Source organism: Clarias gariepinus, chromosome 1 (assembly GCF_024256425.1).
Source record: "Clarias gariepinus isolate MV-2021 ecotype Netherlands chromosome 1, CGAR_prim_01v2, whole genome shotgun sequence".
In the NCBI taxonomy this organism is placed as follows: Eukaryota; Metazoa; Chordata; class Actinopteri; order Siluriformes; family Clariidae; genus Clarias; species Clarias gariepinus.
In genome coordinates this window covers 47,092,263-47,105,572 of record NC_071100.1, presented here as the reverse complement: position 1 = coordinate 47,105,572, position 13,310 = coordinate 47,092,263, and positions in this window count along the sequence as shown.

Sequence of the window (13,310 nt, the reverse complement as noted above, 5' to 3'; positions counted from 1 at the left end):
CGTCCAACATTGGTGTCTGACCTCATAAATGATCTACAAAGTGAATGGCCATGAATTTCCACAGAAACAGTCCAAAATCTTGTGGACAGCCTTCCAAGAAGAGCGGAAGCTGTTATAGCTGCAAAAGGGAAATCAAGGGGTTGGAGACAAGTTCAAAGCATTGCTTGTCTGCTGAGCTCCATGTAGAGTGGAGATTTTAGAAACCGAGGGTAGCAATCCTTCTCCATGAGAGTGTAGATCTTGCTCTGGGCCAGATCGAAGCATGAGATAGTCGGCTGCTCCATGTTGCTCGTCGTGGTGGTTTTCGTCTTCACCTGAGGAACAAGAGATGGACGTTATGTTAGTGAAAAATGGCAAGAGAGATTTTGAAGGAAATAATAGTAGTTTCTGGAACAGAGATTTTTAGCCAGGCCTTCTCGTCCAACATTGGTGTCTGACCTCATAAATGATCTACAAAGTGAATGGCCATGAATTTCCACAGAAACAATCCAAAATCTTGTGGACAGCCTTCCAAGAAGAGCGGAAGCTGTTATAGCTGCAAAAGGGAAATCAACTCCATATTGAAGTTATTGTGTTTGGCAGGTTTGGCCAAATTCTTTTTTTCCATATACTCTGTGCGAGTATACAGTATATTTTTATATATCCATAAATCCCAGAACCTCTGTAGTCCAACCAGGGACTGTGGAGGCCTATTTGGACCATTGTATTCATTCCCTTTTTGTACGATTGTGGTAGGACCTGCGGTCAACATCGACACACATTCACACACTACGGGCAATTTGGAAATGCCAATTAGCCTAATCTGCATGCCTTTGAACAAAATGAGCCTTTATACTGTGGGAGGAAAGCCAAGAACATGAAGGACCAAGCACAGGGAAACCATGCAAACTCCATGCACACACACACAAACTCCGGAATCAAACCCAGGACCTGGAGGTGCAAGGGGACAATGCTAACCACTAAGACCACTATGCCCAAAGTATTATATATACTATGTTATATAATCAACTCTGGGGTAGTAACAATTGGCAGTAGCTACTCATGGAGTGTACACACACAAAAAATAAACTAAAATCGAAATGTCTGCAAATATTCAACATCTGCATACACTGTAGTTCATCACGAAATTCTCTTTGATCCGTGCCTTCGAATGCTCACCTACCTCTCAAAAATAAAAGCTTTTAATATTACATATTGACTCATGCAAAGGTTCTGAATGAATAATGTTTTTTAAAGGCTGCCATCGACCCTGAAATAACTGCAGACGTATTTCTCGTATGCTGCATTAAGCTCCTCTAATTATGGACTCATGCTTCCTGTCTGTAAAGTGCTACCTATGGCATGGCAGCAGGAAGGCGCTGTCTCAAGTGCCATTCGTATTAGCTAAGGAAAAGGAAGGCGAAGGAAGGCTCCGGAAGCGGCGGGGGTCGTAGACTCGGCTGTCTTAGGGTTCCTTGAAACAGTCAGGAGGAAATCCTCCCACGCTGCTGTTGGCTGTGTGTCGCTGCTCGCGGTGTCTGAATGCAGAAAACAAGGTTCTGTAGAAAAGGCGTTTTAAAAGCGTCCACGGTTTCCTGAGGGCAATTGCACACACTTTAATCCCTGACTCATTCTCCATGGATTCAGACGCCAGGATATAGGTGCAGAATGCACATAATGTACAAAACATGTGATGGAGAAATCGCGTTTGTACAGTTTGCTTGTATTTAGATTATTTTTGATTTGATATTTTGTTTAGTTTAGCTCTTTTAATAACCTGAAACAAACCAAATTTACACCGCAGCCCTTTTAAATTCTCAGCTTTAATATGGGTTGATCAGTTTATGGCAAATCAACCATTTCTATTTAAAAAAGAAAAACATATTTATGTTGCTGATTTAACATTTATGGAAAGCGTCTCCAGTGTGAGAACTAAGTGAACAAATGAAAAAATAAAGAAGTACAGTATGGCACGTCATTACGTAATAAACTTTCAAAGGGTACTATTTACAAGCTGTTATGAGAAATAATCAACTCTGCTTTGCATCAGGCAAATTAAACCAACTCAGCATTGGTTATTTTTATTGATTATTCCCACTTACTCAAAAGAAAAAAAGTACGGAGGGTGTTCAAGTCTAACCAGGACTTGTGATTAAATTTCTGGTGAATGAAGGCGTGCTGATTGATTGACATTTACAGAAAACTTCAAGCATAGTACCGTAATGAGACTCTTAGTTGCAATAAAACATTTAAACAGTGCAAATGTTTTAAAGAAGGCCGTACTTCTGTGAGAGATTATCCTGGCCTTTCTATAATTCTACAGTATGTTTTGATTATTAAAGAAGATTCTGGGAGACACTCTTATATTTTCCCATTCATTAAATTTAGTGGTGGTTCACTCCATATTATCACCACCTACTTTCTCAAAGCATGAATCCATATGTGATGTGTGTTGGTCCAAATGGTTGTTAAACAATTTTCCATTCATATGATGTCTTCTGTAAAAGTCCAAGCTCCTGTTACCTGTATATTTACAATAAATCAACACCTTCTGACCAATCAGAATCCAGAATTTAACAACGCCCTGGTACAAAATAATGTACAAAGTAGCTAGATTTTCTCGCACAAAATGTAATTTACTTACAAAAATTCATTGTGATGCATGGCTTCTGTTTTCCATAGCCCATAAAGCTCAGAGCATTTAAGCCATTGTTTTGCTGTTTTTTTTTACAGCAAAAGGACAGCAAAAAGGAAAAAACTAAAAGAGCTGTGTTTGCTATGTACAGTAAGCAAAATTACTGGACGTTGAACTCTTTACCCACTCAAATCTCATGTAACTATTACAACCAGACTAGTATCCTTTTCTTTTGAATTTTTGATTGTCTTGTTTTTTCAAGGAATATCATTTACGCAATTTCATTGCTTATTTTATAATAATTTGGTAACTTAAAAGTTCGACTTTTTGCTGCAAAAATGAAATTTCAATTTCCATGTATATTTCATGATATACCAACTGCACATATATTGTCATGATCCAAATCTTTAAACTTAAAATACTTATTGTTTCGAAAGAAATTTTTGGGTATACAGTATAATCTACCTTTGGAACATTAAAATGGAAAAACTGTAGGTAAATTAATAAAAAAGAAAAAAAAAAGTTGTTTGTAAACACCTATGCAAAATTACCTTTAATACTTACCTTGTAAGCTGTATGATGTATTTTATAGACTGAAATGTCTTTGGATGCTTTATTGGGTGAGTGCAGATTTTGGATGCATTGAGCTTAAAAGGTGATGATGAAAGAGGGGTGGTGTGGGCAACCTTGATCAAAAAGATCAAGAACAATTATCCAAGCAGCACAGATACAGTACGTGCCAGCAACTCAGCATGGGTCAATGATGATTAAAAAATATACATATGTGATTATACAGTATAGAAGCCTTTTTGGTGGGTGTTAACGGGGAGGCTTCCGACTTCAAACTGTGTATTTGTGTATTTGTATTCATTCAATAAATGTCAGGTAGAACAAAAGTTATCATTACTTTTATAAAGGGTGAATTTTACTACTACCGGAATATGGAAATGTTTATTAAAAAAAACAGCAAAACAAATAATGGCTAAAATGCTCTGAGCTTTATGGGCTACGGAAAACAGAAGCCATGCATCACAATGAATTTTTGTAAGTAAATTACATTTTGTGCGAGAAGTTTTCTGTTTTCTTTGCAAACATGACTTTTTCACGTCATTAAGTTCAAGAGAGGAACAAACAGAGGCTGGTGTGCGGACATCTGTTTATAGCTTCTAACACATAAGTGACAAAACAGATCCACGATATGAAATTGTACTGTGCATCCTCATTTACAGATAAAGCAATGTTAGTTTTCAGATATAGGTTTAGCATAAAAGTATATGACTTGCGATTATTGAAAAATAATCCACTTCAACATCCTGGCTAGAATGAAAAAAAAAATGCAGTAAATTTGGACGGACTTTTCTTGACCTATTTTATTGCTACTAAATTACACGAGTACTTGGAGTCACTGAGTACAGTACATCACCCCCACAGCAGCAGGCTGTTTTTGACAAGCTACATACGTCTTTTTGAACTTGAGTCAGAGGTGTTTAGCAAAAATCACACAGTGTACGTAGCGTTCCAGAGCTGAGACAAGTGACCCAGTTCCTGAGTGTTAAACTGAACTTACTTTGTTTTAAAAGTCTGGTTATATCATTCCTTGAACCATAAATATTACGATTTGAGTATGAGTTTAAAATTATGCCTACATTATGTTAGTATTATTCAATTGTAAAATTTTATATTATTAATACTGTTATTATAATTACACTATATACACTATTATTATAGTTGTACATATTATTATTAAGGTATAATTAGTTCATAAGTATTACGTTATGTCCAAAAGGGTTAAAGACTTTAAAGTCAGGCAACTCAACAAAAAAAAATAATAATAAAAAATCAATTATTGCTTACACAGTATTATATATAAATAACATCAAGGCTTTTATAATAATTTAATATTTACATACTGTATAGCACAAATATTTTTATTTTTATTAATAGTTACAGATTAACCTGCTTTGGTGAAATCTATCTATGCCCTACATACTGTATCAGAACAAACAAACAATCATGCAGCAAAATATTCCAGTTCATTACTATATTCATTGCTATTTATTGTAATTTTTTGTCTGACCGCATTGTGCAGACTAAATCAGGAATGAGGTCATACCGGTATTTTGAACCGCAAAGACAAATTGCATCCATTCAAAGACAAACAGATGTGTGCTTTTTGTCCTTTAATGGTCTTTTATCTAGGTCAGAATTGTGTAACAGTACGTACCTACGGAGTGACAGAGACTAAACACACTTGTTACGTGAGCTAAAGAGAACACAACTTACAGTAAAATACAGCAAATGGGTTTTCCTTTAGCTCCATGACACAATTCAATCATGTCTGGGGATTATGGAGTCTTATTAAGCATAAAAGGAAAAAAGATTTATGTAACGTGGAAAGCAATTCAAGGCCCATGTTCTACGATGATCAATGCACATCATCAGAAACCAATAAAGTAGGTCAAGAACACGTACTTTATGAACTTCGCTGTTGGAGAAACTACTTTCCAGGCAAGAGGCAAGAAGATTTTTAATTTACAGTTTCTGTTTTTTTGAACTTTTCCAAACTCTGAAACTAAATCATTCTTTACTAATTTAATTATCAACATCGATTTGATTTAAAAGTTTGAAATATCTACATTTAGCTTATGTGATACCTGCTGAGCTGGCATACACTCCACAAGTGTTTGCAAAACCTTGTGATCTTATGAAATTTAAGTCAAATCCATTGCCATGACAGCTGAATACATATTTCACTAAAAGGAATCAGGCTCAAGAAAAATCTGAGATTTTGGATGTAGATACAGTAACGTGATCAATATCACATTTGCTAACAAATACTGCAGAACCTTTATTTGAACTTCTCTCCAACATTGGAAACACTGCATTCTATAAATTTTACAATTGGAAAAATGTTTTTCATGATCTTGGTTAGTAGGAAAATGTATTTTATGAAACTTAGCATCTTAGGGAAGTTTCTTCATTGTTGAAGAAACTTTTATGAACTTAAAATTTTTTTGTTGTTTTAGATAAAAAAAAAAAAAAACTTATTTCATGACCTTCAGCAATGGAGAGGGAAAATCTATTTTATGAACTTCAAAAGTGAAAAGAGTGTATTGTATGTTAACTTCACTATTGGGAACAAACCACACCATTGGAGGAACATTTTTATGGGCTTTATTTGGTTTTTGAAACTTTAGCACTGGGGAAAATATATTTCATGAACTGCATCATAGGACGAAACTTTACATGGGAAGAAAGTATATTTGAACTTTGAGTTGGTCAAAATATTTTTATGAACTTCATTACTGAAGAGATTGTCTTTCATAAACTTTACCTTTGGTATTAGAGAAAACTTGGACTTGGGAACTTTTCTATTCAAGTTCAGGTTCAGCATTGGGGATTTTTTTTTTGTTGTTGTTGTAATTCCATAATTGAAGAAACTGTATTTCATAAATGTCACTAGTGGAGAAAATCTGATAAACTTCAACACTGGAAAGAAAAATTATTTAATGAACTTTGGCCTTGGAGACCACATATTTGCCCCTTGCCATTTAAGAAACTTAATGTTTAACAGTAAAGTTAAGTTTATGAATACAGAACTGGTAAAAAAAAATAAATATGACCTCAAAAAAGGTCTAGTGGAAAGATTTTTACTGATATATTTACCCAAAGATTCATCTCTTCCTTTAATGTATTTGATACCTTTAGTGTTAAAACTTGGTTTAAGAATTTATTCTGCAAGGTGAATATAATTCATTGAAGACCTCATACATTTTCAAAGCGCAGTCAGGCACTATGGAGAAAGTTTTTAAAGGAAAAAAAAAATTATAGGAATTGTTTAACCAAGGAGGAGATTCTTCAGAGCTGATCTAAAAGTGTGCAACATCTAGATGTTGTTTTTGAGTAAAGTTGCTGAGAAACTTCAAAGCCAGCTCTACCTTTATAAAGTTGCTGACGCCTGAGATTTCTTTAAAAATAAACTGCTCAACTGAGTCAAAGTTCTTTATATAACAATAAACCAAACTTTTTTATTCCCACATCAAGACTCCTGAATACAGATCCAAGAACATACTTTTTTTTTACTTTGTCGCTCTTACAGTATTTGCACATGCACTTTATGTTGTCTTTTGGGTATAGTACTTAGATACTTTTTCTGTTCACTTAAATGTCTTGTCTCAGCTAGCCAGATAATTAGGTTTCTAAGTTAGCTAGTTAGTTTTTTGTTAATTTATGTTGCAAATTCATGTTGTCTTGTCAATCTGTCTTGTCTCAGTTAGTCAGCTAATTAGGTTTCTTAGTTAGCTAGTTACTCACTTACTTACTCATCGTCTAAACAGCTTTATCCTGTATCAGGGTCGCGGGGTTAGCTAGTTGGTTTTTGTGAAATTATGTTGTTAAATTATGTTGTATGTAGCACCTTGGTCCTGGAGGAACGTTGTTTTGTTTCACTGTGTACCAAACTGTAAATGATTGAAATGACAATAAAGGCCTACTTGAACTTGAACTTCCATACATTGTTAACTGCATGTCACTCTCAATCCTCCAGTCACTCTGCCTGACTTCAGTCATCAGGGTTCTGTTGAGTAAATTACAAAGATGAAGCCCAGCATTAGCCGTGATAAATCATGATTCGAGCTGTTTATCTGGCAATCCATGAAATCCCCCTAATGAAATCTGCCCTGCAGTCAGGAGTTAGACGCTCTTAAAAAGTACATGGGGAAAACTTTCGGGAAAGGGTGCAGGAAGAGTTCGCAGTTCATGGGAAATTGGCTTCCCATGAGTTTATATCCTTCTAGTCTGGTACACTGCCAGGAATTTCCTGGCATAAGTTAAGCAGAGACTTTCCATTGTTGCAGTTTGCCAATCTTAAATGACTAAAGTCTATGAGGATTAAAAATAGACTAACCCAAACAGATCACTTGTCAGATTAATGAGGGGATAAATACTGTTATTTCCAGAGGTGGAAAATACGAGAATTTGTCATTAGTCATTAGAAATGATCGTAATCAGTTCATTAATTTCTTCTTCTTCTTCAATATTTTAGAAAGTATTGTAGACAATTTGTTATTAAGCATCGTTGCATGCATAGTTTCCCATTTTACTTACTACATTTTAGTTAGGACTTACAAAAAATTTAATATTGTTTCCTTTAGCCATTTCATTTTAAGAACTCTGTCATTTTACATTCCTGTCATCCTGCAGTATCATGCACAATTTCATTTAGCTACATCATGTGCAATACCAACTAACAACATCCTATGTGGTTATTTAGCAATTTCATGTGCAATATTACTCTTCACTGATCCGTAAATTCTACATCCGAATCTGGTTCCTGTTACTCAGTATTGTTAACGGATGCGGCATTCTACTTTGTTGGTTTTTGTCAATCTTATGTCTACTTTGTGGAATTTTTATTTTTTTTATTTTACTTTGTGTGTATATTTTTTACTCTCTTAGATCTTGGAGTAGTCTCTGACACTAGAATTTCCTCGGGGAATTTCCTCTTATCTTATCTTATCTTATCTTAATATTTGTACATTCTTTAACTCTATAGTTAAAAGACATTAAAATACATTTAAAGAATCTTTTTCATCATATCATGATCATATGTCCTACAACCTGCATTCTAAAATCAATTAAGGTGCTTTGATTTTGTGTACCTACAGTTATTACAGCATGAAACCAGCTCTTTTGTTGTTAGTGAACATGTTATAAACAGGTGTTGTATGGTTTAAAATCACCTGGACGTACACAAGGACATGACTCCTCAAGGACATTTCTAAAACATGGAACTTCGCGATATAACATTTTTAGAACTTTTAAAAATGGATGTCGTGAGGACGACTTTTGATTAAGCTTCAGTCTTAGTCTTGCTAATGACACACTTGATCTAATCATGCTATGATACAGACATTTCATGCTACAGGAGCGCAGAACTCTTGAACGATGTTAACGGTGCCTAGAAACGCTGACTTGTTTGCACCTTTATGATCTTCTCAGTATGAAACGCTGCGTTGTGTGGTCCCGCATATAAAACTCTGTTATAAGCTTTCAGGGAAAAGCAGCAGTTGTGTGTGGTGTGTCTGTGTGAGGGGGTGGGGTGGGGTGTTGGGGTATTGGTGGGGAGATTCTGTAAATTTGACTTTAAGATCATTTTCATTAACATTCTCCGGAAAAACCCTCTACTCGGAAAAATGGAAGCAGCAAGCAAATGAAAATGGCCCCGGTGAGCCGTGTTTTCATACAAAGCCCTAATTGGGAACATTGCAAAGTAAAGCTAGTGTTTGCCGAACGGCCGCGTCAGCCACTAAGGACATCTGTCCGGGCGGTACAGATAATGTGCTGTGCATGCTTTTTGCATTATAAAAAAAATAACAAACAAGAACATGTCATAATGACTTGAAGGGCTAAAAAGCAAACAGGGGACATGCTAGGTCAAATTAACTTAGTGGTCATTAAGGGCGTTTAGAGGTAAACGAGTACACTGTGTCTTGTCCTCCGTAGAGAGATAACAGAAAGAAGGTATGACAAGTATTCCCTTTTTTCCTTCTGTCACTATATTGAAAGTATATACTATTTTTACTAATATACAGTACAAAGATACTCAGATTTTCCTAAACTGAAATAGGGCATATTTTCTTTCTGTATGCATCTAAAATCACAGTTACACCACTAAAAAGTGCAAATGCAGAACCTGCTTTGTATAATTATTTACTCCCTTTTTGACTTTACCCATGTTTTGTAATGTTACAAACTGGAGCTGATAGTTATATATTCCATATCATTCCAGGCCATAATACTAATAATTAACACAGGTTGCAAAATTATTTACAACAAAAAAGTTTGACGACACCATGGGACATTTCCTCATTTTGTAGAGGTACTGCATATTTCGTAAACGAAAGGGAATTAGTTGGGAATATTGTAATGTCATGCATTTACAGTACATTCACCGCCCAGCTGTAACATTGAATCCCAAAACATTATGTCAGGTACTGTTCAGCCCCCAAATCTGGCTGATGGGGGTAGGACTCCACAAGACCTCTGGAGGTGTGCTGTGATAACTGTGGATCCTTTGGGTGCTGGTGGTAGTGGGGTAGGGTCTCCGTGGGTCGGACTTGTTTGTCCAGGGCGCCCCATGGGTGCTCATTCGCTTTGGGATCTGGGGAGTTTGGAAGCCTGTTCAATACCCTTGATTAGCCCCATACATGGCACACTGGTGTACTGGTGCCTTCAGGAATTTGTGTTATGTTGACCTTTCTGTGGAACCAGAGCAGGCAGTTTGACCTTGGGTGGCCAAGATCCTGTCACCATATAATTGATAATCAGTGTTATTCAATCCACCTGGTTGTGGTGTTAGTTTTTTATGCAAAATATTGTTTCTTGATGACCAGCATTGGCGAAATTTTCACATTTCATTGTGATGAGAAATTATTTACTGATGGCTTTCTTAAATAGTTTAATTGCTGATAGATGTTACATTAAATTTACCTACTCTTTAAAAGTCTGATATCTGTTATATCTCTTGCTGTAAAATGAAAACCTCTTATTCACCTCTAGTGTATGACTTTCATTGCTGAATCAATGCTCAGATAATTGAGGCTGAGTGTGTTGTTAGAAAGGGAGAAAAAAAATTGTGCCCTACTTCCTGTAGACTGTGGCTCGTGTCATGGAGTGTACAGCGATAAAAACAACATGAGTCCACATACAGGACGAGATGGACAAAAGGGAAAACCCCACAAAGAGTAATGATGTGGAAGCTTGGCCCACGCAGGTCCTCAGGGACTCGACGCGTTTGTCATTGAGCTGTTGAAAAGCCTGCTGGGAGAAAAGCGCCTACAAGAAAATGTCAGGAATGAGTAATACCTTACAATATTAAAGCTTTTTTTTTTTTAAATAGGTAAACTCGAAAACCGGGATACCTTTTAAAGGCTTCCTGTCACGTTGCTTGGCATGTGCAAAGTGATCTGATTGTATACCCCCTCTACTGTATAGTGCTTGGGTTCGGTGCTCAGGTAAGGTGGTTTGAGCTGGAAGAAAGGCCGCAGGAAATCGAACCACTACTCTTTACAAACATGGTGAGCTGCCTCGAGGCTGGAGGGCCACATGAGCAGAAGACCCCATCTGATTTCGCTCCTGTTAACCAAGAACATACTGTAATCTTCAACTGGTCAGGTTTTGGTTTAACAAACCTTTCACAATTATTGAAATGTAACCATAAATTGGTGCACCACACCGCGATGTCATTGGTGTATGAAAGAATGTCTGGCTCCTTACATATTTCCTTAAATATAAGATAAATACACAAGAACAAGAGATCTCACCGTGGATATTGATTACTGGTGCGACTCCTAGACTTATGTGAGTCTTTCGTAGGAAATGTTTTTTTTTTTCCCTCATTAAGTGATGCGATAGACAATCAGACTATACCGTCAGATGAGACTTCCTCACTGCTTTCACAGAGGAAGTGGTAGTCATATCCTGAACAGTCGCTCCATTGCTAAGATCTGGGTTCAAGTTCAAGCAACTCAAGAGTGTCCAGGGGCAGGGACCACAAGGGACCACAAGGGACCACGTTATGGAGGGGTAGGCATGTGAAGATGATTCCAAGGAGGAACGTAAAATGTTATGGTTATTAAAAAGTGTTGGATTCATCATATTGGGGGCTTAATATGTTAGGTTTTCAAAGCAGCTGAATCTGTAACGGCGCTCCTACCACAGGTCATGATAAAAGTTGGCAAAGAGATGAGTGAGGCCAAGTTTTCTGAATTTCTGAATTCTACACTTAACATAACTGATATGCCTTAAATACAACCTGAAATTCCAATTTTACTCAACAGAGTTTTGCTCCCTTTTGGAAATCTGCTATCGAACCCTGAACCATTTGGTTGGTTTACGGTCCAGTTTTTGTGGTTAGAAAGAAAAGCTGCTCCAAATATATCACACTTTGGTAGGGTTTTCCCAGCAGGAATTTTTGGTTATGAAAACGATGTGCTGACCATAACTTGGCAACATTTATGTTGTTCTTGGGACAATGTTTAACTTAGGATGTTTTTAAAAGTTATTATTTGACAGAGTGATGCCGGAGCAACATGTAGATGATGATGATTAACATGATGATGGGAAAACGTTGAACAAATGCCCCAACACAATGTTGTAAAAACCAAATTAATGGTCTAAGTGGGACTACGTGCTTATGACTTGGACCATAAGGGATCAGTATAGAACCCCTAAACGTGCATAAGCATCAACGAGGGTCACAAACACCACTGGGAGCTAAGATGCACCTCACCGTAATGTTTCAGAATAAAAATTAAACAGCAATATAACATTATTACACTAAGGGCTGCGTGACATGAAGATTACATGCCGTGTGCAGGAAGCTCGATCGGAATGCCGATTGGAATTCTAAATTTGTAATACAACCTTACGGGACCATGGATCAGACATTGAACCAATTAACTGTTAATTGTTAAAAATGTTAAGTTAAACAAAACATTTGCTAGTTTTTAAAATAGCTAGATAATGCTTTAATTATCATTTAATTTGCACATGCTAAGATTTGATAATCAGTGATAAAAATTAGCAAAATTATAATTGTTCCCAGCACAACATTTTTTAAACTTGATTTTTTCTTTTTTTAATTAAAGAACAGCAATATTAATATATATATATATATATATATATATATATATATATATATAGTAGGGATGCACCGAAATGAAAATTCTGGGCCGAAAACGAAACCGAAATTTTTGGATGCACTTGGCCGAAAACCGATACCGAAACCGAAAATGGCTTCATTAAAAAACATGTTTAAAATATTTTCTTTTTGTTTGTATTAAAAAAATGTTGCTTATTGCAACTTTGCTGTCCTCATCTGAAACTTTGAAGTGCTTCCAAACCGCCGACATACTCCGTGTTTGATGCGTAATTACAGCGCGAACGAGACGGGAGGATGGGAGAGGCGTGGCGACAATTTCGGCTTTTATTTTCGGCGCTTTCTTACGTTTCGTCCGAAACCGATAATGCTATTTCGGCCGAAAATTTTCGGCGGCCGAAATTTCGGTGCATCCCTAATATATATATATATATATATATATATATTTATATGGCTTTAACTTTAAACGTTACAAAGTCCTGAAAAGTTCCAAAAATTGCGGAATAAACATCTCCTTACTTCCTAAACGTCTTTATTTGTTTAACTGCACAATTTATAAGTATACATACAAGTTCCTGTGCACGTTGTTGCCATGGAAATAATAAGGTGTCACAATGAGCTCATCCATAGTGTAAATCAACCTTCTGACTAATTCTAATTTAGTTAAATTGAACACAGACCCTACTATTTTTTTTTGGAGGGGGGGAGTTTTGTTGTTTTGTTTTTGGTTTTGTTACTTTGTTTTTGGTTTTGTTACTTTGTTTTCGGATTTGTTAATTTGGTTTTGAATTTGTTATTTTGTTTTCCGTTTTGTTAATTTGTATTGCACTTCTCGGCCAGTCCGATACAAACCGGAAAAGGTAGGTATAGTTTGCGAATAAAAAGCTTACCGCTAATTTGACGAGACATCTGTCACTCAAGATATACAGGAAGTACTGTAGTAGCGGTAGATTTGTGTGTGTATGAATGTGAAGACATTATTGTGGTTTTAAATATGGCGTTTTTACGGTGGCCCTGAAGTCTGTTTGTTAATTT